The sequence below is a fragment of the Schistocerca gregaria genome, chromosome X, assembly GCF_023897955.1.
Source record: "Schistocerca gregaria isolate iqSchGreg1 chromosome X, iqSchGreg1.2, whole genome shotgun sequence".
NCBI lineage: Eukaryota > Metazoa > Arthropoda > Insecta > Orthoptera > Acrididae > Schistocerca > Schistocerca gregaria.
The window spans coordinates 851,995,281-852,001,045 of NC_064931.1; the positions used below are offsets into that span (position 1 = coordinate 851,995,281).

Consider the following 5,765-nt stretch of genomic DNA (forward strand, 5'->3'; position numbering starts at 1 on the left):
CCTGAAAGTCTGGCCGTACCTTTTCGTAACACCCTGTACACCGCCATTGCTAGTGCTGTCACCCGCCGTCTGTGACTGGTTAATGCACTCAACGTGAACGTAGGTGAGTGGACCGTGTAAATCATAGATAATTTGAAAGTGAATGAGAACTGGCAAAAGTGAAACACCTAACAGAACAGAAGCAGCACACGTGTTGGCGGGTCGGCTGCCTACCTGCACGGGCTGTGCCACCCTTGCAGCGCGCAAAGTAGCAAATAATGTTAAACCTGCGCCACATTTACAAACTAAACTACTTCAGAAAACTCGCCTTCGCGCATCTACATAATTCGGCACGTTCCACTAGGCTATTTCCTTTTATATCGACAATAATTCACCGAATAATTGCTGAATTAAATAATGCCGGAAGCCTGGGACTTTCAACTGAAAGACATATATATCATGCACTTTACGTGGATATGGGAAGCCGCTTGTAAAATGCTATTCGAGAGAAGAAATTGTTCACGTGTTTTTTCAGCCTTCCACTACGGCAGAAATGATCTAATATTAATCTCTTCTTTTAATTGGGCTCTTACAGCCAATCATTCTGATCGATCTCGTAAAGATTGCCGGACTCACTCTGCACACGCAACAGCTGGGGGAGATATATTAAGAACGACAATGGAAAATTTGTATCGAGACCAAGACTCGAATATTGTTTTGCCGCTTATCACAAGCAATTTGTAATTTTTTTTAGGGGATCCACCACCCCCTGCCCCCCTTGTACTCGCCACAGTCTTCGTCTCCGACGATATCGCTAGGTATCCACCATGACCGTGACTTATCCCGCCACAACAACGCGAACATTCCTTTCTCCAAGAATAAATACTTCTTCAAATTAAAGACAGTTCTTCTGTAAGACTGATCACTAAACTCATTCATGTAGAACTTTACTCTTCAGACGAAAGCTAATATTACGTCTTTTTATAATACGGTTTTCCTCTACAGGATAACGCCGCTCGTCGGATTGAAATAAAAACTTTCTGCGCTTTGAAACACTGTTCTCTTCACTATAACCACTGAAATATGACTTATCTAGACTTCTCGTCTTAAAAAAGATATACTAAAGGAACTTCTTTCTTCAAATACAAACCAAATAACCTGGGGCCGGCTGGGGTGGCCGAGCGGTTCTAGGCGCTACAGTCTGGAACCACGCGACCGCTACGGTCACAGGTTCGAACCCTGCCTCGGGCATGGATGTTTATGATGTCCTTAGGTTAGTTAGGTTTAAGTAGTTCTAATTTCTAGGGGACTGATGGCCTCAGAAGTCAAGTCCCACACTGCTCAGAGCCATTTGAACCAAAGAACCTGGTCTACCGAAATTGTCTTGAATATCAGCCAAATGAATTGATAAACTTCCTTAAATGCATAACAACTGAAATCAAAGTCAAATAGGCGTCCTGTCGCGATTCAGACGCTGACTGTAACTCGTATATGTTGAAGAGATCTGAATTGTTTTGTAACAAAATTGATATAAACGCGGATACTGCGATAAATAACTGCTCTGAAGCATACCTTTGGTGTTCCTAAAGTCATTTGAAGGTGGTCGGTATTTTGATAAGCGATCTTGTGGCGAATTCTGACTGCATACTCAGTCAGCATAGGAGCTTCGGACAGAAACAAAGCGCGTCTGACATTGGAACAACACCGGCGCTCCAAGTTGTACGGGTGAGGATATGCGTCAGACGGAGCAGCCGCTCCCTAATTTCTCTTTACGAGTGACACAACATGGCCACGTAACACGATACGATGCGGTACAACCCCCTGGACACGAAAACAACATTTGAGAGCGGAGAACACACTGCAGCAAGAATAACATAGCAATTTTAAGCAACATTGTGTGGCCCTTTTTATATAACCTGCAGTGATGCAAAATCCGTAGCTTTCTCTGCAATACATTACATAGAAACCTTTTGACTCAGTGTCGACAAAATTAGTGCTAACAGTATCTAATATAAAAGATGTTAATTCAACTTATATTTGTACATTAAAGAATATGCACACAGGGTGACGCAGAACTCCACCGACACACTTTCAGAAGTTGTTGAGGGATACCTTCTGAGTATTTTGGTATCAGAGATCCACGGTCTCCGGCGGCTCGCTAAAGTGTAATAATGAAATTGAAATTTATTCAGTTTGTTATCGCAGTCACTCCCTCACTTTGAGAGTGATATTTTTGTGTGATGCTTTTCCTAGTGACTCTAAACTGCTTTTCTGTTTTGTTGGGGTGCTGATTAAGGGCGGGAGCTGCTACCAACCAGCTGGAGAGGGTATATCGAAATGCTAGCGGAGAACACACTCCAGTAGAGTGGCTGGATCTCGACATCATTCCTTAAAGTAGTGAAATAGCCACAGAGCTTTTACTTAACGATTTAATTTTATCCGTATTTCGCAGCTTCAAACGTGACTGTATTCAATACACTGGAGGTATGAATTAAAAAGCGCCTTCAGTCACAACTTTTTGTGTTTTATTAAGAACATGATGCGTTTCGGACCTGTGGGTCCATCACCAGGTGTTCGTCTTAATTCATGCTTTATTTTTTTCCCTTGAAGCATGCCCCTTGAATGAAGTGATATGTACGAAAACGATGGAGAAAGAAATGTATGCTGGTGCTAAAACGTTAAAAACTGTTTACTTGGATTATTTGGTAAGTTGACACTGTTCATCTTGTCCACTATTTCTCACATATTTTCCGTGTTTGATTTACGAAATTCATAACCTAACATTAAAGCTTATCGTGACAGGAACATGTATTTCATCTCATTCAAGATAAAAAATGAAACTTATATTAAGACGAGTTACACCTGATAATGGACCCACAGGGTTCGAAATGCATCGTGTACTTAATAAAACACGAAAAGTTGAGACTAAAGGCGTTTTTTAATTCATACCTCCAGTTCAAAAATGGTTCAAATGGCTCTGAGCACTTTGCGACTAAACTTCTGAAGTCATCAGTCGCCTAGAACTTAGAACTAATTAAACCTAACTAACCTAATGACATCACACACGTCCATGCCCGAGGCAGGATTCGAACCTGCGACCATAGCGGTCGCTCGGTTCCAGACTGTAGCGCCTAGAACCGCACGGCCACGGCGGCCGGCATACCTCCAGTGAATTAACGATTTTTAGTCGTGTGAAGTTTAACGCTGTTTCGCGGATCAAAGTTAGACTGACGACCCTTATTTAGCTGAGGCTTAATCCGAGTCTACCAACAAACGTTTCCGATTAAATATGCGCAGCATTGCGTGGCACGCTGTTGGTATTGGCTGCAGCTGGAGGGGCACCGCCACGGAAGCTCAAGAAATGAACATTTCAGCATCTCCAACAGGTTGACCTTCTTCAGGATCGATTATGTGGAACCTACCTCGCATTTACCTTACACGATACCCTGAAAGCTACGGATCAAGCCAATCAGATGGATGCAGTTTTTATTGGCTTCCGAAAAGCATTTGACCCAGTATTAGAAAAACGTTTGTTTACGAAAGTAAATTCTTTTTCGTCCGGTGTCACCATTATCTAAACCTTTTGTTTTTGTATTAAAAATGCAGGTGTCATTGCCATAAGTCAACACTAATAACATATACTAATTGTAAACATCCGTTTCAGATTCGCTTTCAGCTAAATTTTCAAAACTGTATTTAGTTAAAGAGAAGAGTAAAACTAGCGTGAAATGTCTTTGGTAATTTATTTTGGAACTGGCCTAGTCGTCTTCGTTTTCCCTTAAAAATGAGAAAACTGCATCAACTGGTTGTGTAATTAGTGTTAATTTCTACCATTTTGTTTTGATTGTGTTGACTGTACATTATTTTAGTGCTGTAATGGTTGCTTTTCAGGCCTTCTTCTAAACTTGGTCTATTAATTACTTCCATTCGCAATTGATATTTTTATCTACAGCAGAAGCAAAGTCAAGTGTAGATGATTAACATACGTTCCATTAACACATATTAATTCTTCTTTTCCCCATTTTGGGGATAGTTTACGTTAATCCGCAGGGTAGGCAATGTAACTACATGCAAACGAAGATCGTGCACGTACGTTCAAGTAACACGCAGTTCTTCATTTTCCAGCTTAAGGATCGTTAAACTGCCTCTATCGCTGGTGATTATACACGTCGTTTCGGCCATAGCACTCCGTCTTCAGGCCACAAGTGGCCCATCGGGACAATCCGACCGCCGTGTCATCCTCAGCTGAGGATGCGGATAGGAGGTGCATCACGAGGCTGAGTGCACTCCGAAAAATGGCAACAGCACACGGCGGCCCGGATGGTCACCCATCCAAGTGCCGGCCATGCCCGACAGTGCTTAACTTCGGTGTTCCGACGGGAACCGGTGTATCCACCGCGGCTAGGCCGTTGCCTTTTGGCCGTAGAGGCTCTACCATTTCGACTCCTCTTTATATTCGAAATTTTGCGAGTATACAGGGTGAATCACCTAAAACTTGCACCGCAGATATTGGGGAAGTGGAAAGTCCTTTTGGTGTGCTGTTTTCACAGAATGGATTGGTAGTCAGGGACTCGTATTGTTAGGCAATAAACAGAGTGTAGTAATACTCAGAAAGCGTAGTTTTTGTCGCAACATAGACTTTTTTAAATGGAACAATGCCTATTGACATTAACAAACTAAAAGCAGGGTAAATTAGAATGTCAGTGGTGTTTGTTGCAGGATTCTAGCGAGAGTCGTTTACGAGATATCGTATTTTGAAAAGTTCCCACACCGACACTTGTACAGTACCCCGTGGCAGCACATAGTAAAGAACAACACAAGTGCATTCACTAGTTGTGTGGTTGCTGACCAGTAACGAGACGCTTGACCATCACAGGTGGAGTTCAAAATGACTACTGGCAGCGGCAATATAAGCTTCCAGTCTGATATTGAACGACTGTTGCACACGTGCTAACATTTCAGCGGAGATGTCTGACCAGGCTGCAGTAATACTTTGTTGTATATCATCGGGTGTAGTTGGTACGTCATCATAGACAGTGCCTTCAGCTTTCCCCACAGAAAAAAGTCTACACGCGTCCAATCCGGGGAACGGGCCGGCCATGGCACAGGTCTTCTGCGTCCAGTCCAACGATTTGGAAACAAATCGTGCAGACATGTTGTCGTACTCCGTGCACTGCGTCCAAGCCATGTTTGTACCACAGGTTCCTCCTAGTCTGCAGAGGAACGTCTTCTAGCTCACTGTCTCATACCACACGTTTACTCTCCATGGACCATGACTTTCCACCTGATGAAGCCAACGGAGATTGTCGAGAGACCAACAGCGCATGTTTCGGCGGTTTACCTGGCCATGTTTGGTAAATGTGGCTTCAACACTAGACAAGACACATGATACGTCTGGAGTATCCTGTCTTAATGCGCACGTACAAAAGTTAATGCGATTCTCATAATCGTTTCCATGCAGCACTTGCTGGAGAGAGATATGGTAGGGATGGAAGCTGTGCCGATGGAGAATGCGTACGACACTTGTCTGACTCATGCCACTTCATCGTGTGTTTGCGCGGGAACTAACGCGTGGATCAACTGCAACAGCAGCAAAAACATTAATTTTCTCTCTTCTGTCGTCATTGTCTTCTGTTACGTTGCCTAGGTGTTACACTACCACTTTCACGTAACTGTTGAAGAGGTTGATAAATAACTGCCTAGCCGGTGTCAGTCTGGAACCGCGCGACCGCTACGGTCGCAGGTTCGAATCCTGCCTCGGGCAGGGATGTGTGTGATGTCCTTAG

The 5,765-nt window shown here is 43.4% G+C and overlaps 1 pseudogene; it reads right to left on the bottom strand.

The window, feature by feature from the left end:
- Positions 1-4,275: 4,275 nt before the first annotated feature.
- Positions 4,276-4,393, bottom strand: LOC126299903 (5S ribosomal RNA; annotated as a pseudogene).
- Between the last annotated feature and the right edge of the window lie 1,372 nt (positions 4,394-5,765).